This window comes from Gekko japonicus, unplaced genomic scaffold (genome assembly GCF_001447785.1).
Source record: "Gekko japonicus isolate JY-2015 unplaced genomic scaffold, Gekko_japonicus_V1.1 scaffold8748, whole genome shotgun sequence".
Classification (NCBI taxonomy): domain Eukaryota; kingdom Metazoa; phylum Chordata; class Lepidosauria; order Squamata; family Gekkonidae; genus Gekko; species Gekko japonicus.
In genome coordinates this window covers 6,903-7,651 of record NW_015172269.1, presented here as the reverse complement: position 1 = coordinate 7,651, position 749 = coordinate 6,903, and the positions used below count along the sequence as shown (strand labels likewise).

The 749-nt window shown below is 58.1% G+C and overlaps 1 protein-coding gene across 1 annotated transcript in view; it reads right to left on the bottom strand.

Moving 5' to 3' along the window:
* Positions 1 to 749, bottom strand: part of LOC107118715 (vasodilator-stimulated phosphoprotein-like) — a gene marked incomplete at both ends in the record, with an annotated part of 8,217 nt that overhangs the window by 804 nt on the left and 6,664 nt on the right. The window lies entirely within an intron of this gene.

Sequence of the window (749 nt, the reverse complement as noted above, 5' to 3'; positions counted from 1 at the left end):
GAGTGGGGAATCAAACCCGGTTCTCCCAGATTAGAGTCCGCGCACTTAACCGCTACACCAAACAGTCTTCTCAATTTAAAAAGTACTGGGGGAGGGTTTGCTTCTCTTGAGCCCCCTTCCAACTTCTCGGCTTCCCAAAACGTTTTTGGCGTAGGAGCTTCTTTGAAGCCGTGACTGCCCCTCTGCGTTCAAAGCTGGAGCAGCCGACTTCCCAGAAACCACTCCGAGGCAGAGAAGCGACATTTGTAGGAAAGGAGGAGCGACACACGGGCAAAGGGGGTTTATTTTTCAGAATGCACACCTGGGCAGTCCCACAGGCACACAGAAGACGGGCACTGCCCGCCTCTCTCTCTCCCCAAAACTGGCCACCAGCAAAAAGGGGTTAAACCTACCCTAGAGAGAACCCGTTAGGTTCAGGGGGCTGCGGGCAGGGAAAGGCAGAAGGACTCAGGAGGCAGAGACTGCCCGCTCCGACTTAACAGCCGCCCGCCGGGATCCAAGTCATAACGGCATCCGTTCCCCCAGGACCCAAAACCCTCAAACCAAACTGGAGGAGCCGGGGATCGGACCTGAGACCTTCCGCCCGAGAACAGGGACTCGAACAGAGAGCCATCGCCAAGTAGAAGCTCAGTTCCTGGAGTAGGGAAAAGCTAGCCCTGGGACTCTGAGCTCCTTTTCCCGCCTGAGAAGGGCCGCCGGCGGCGGCGGAGGGGGGGGGGGTTCCAGGAAGGAACTGAGGCTCTGCCAGG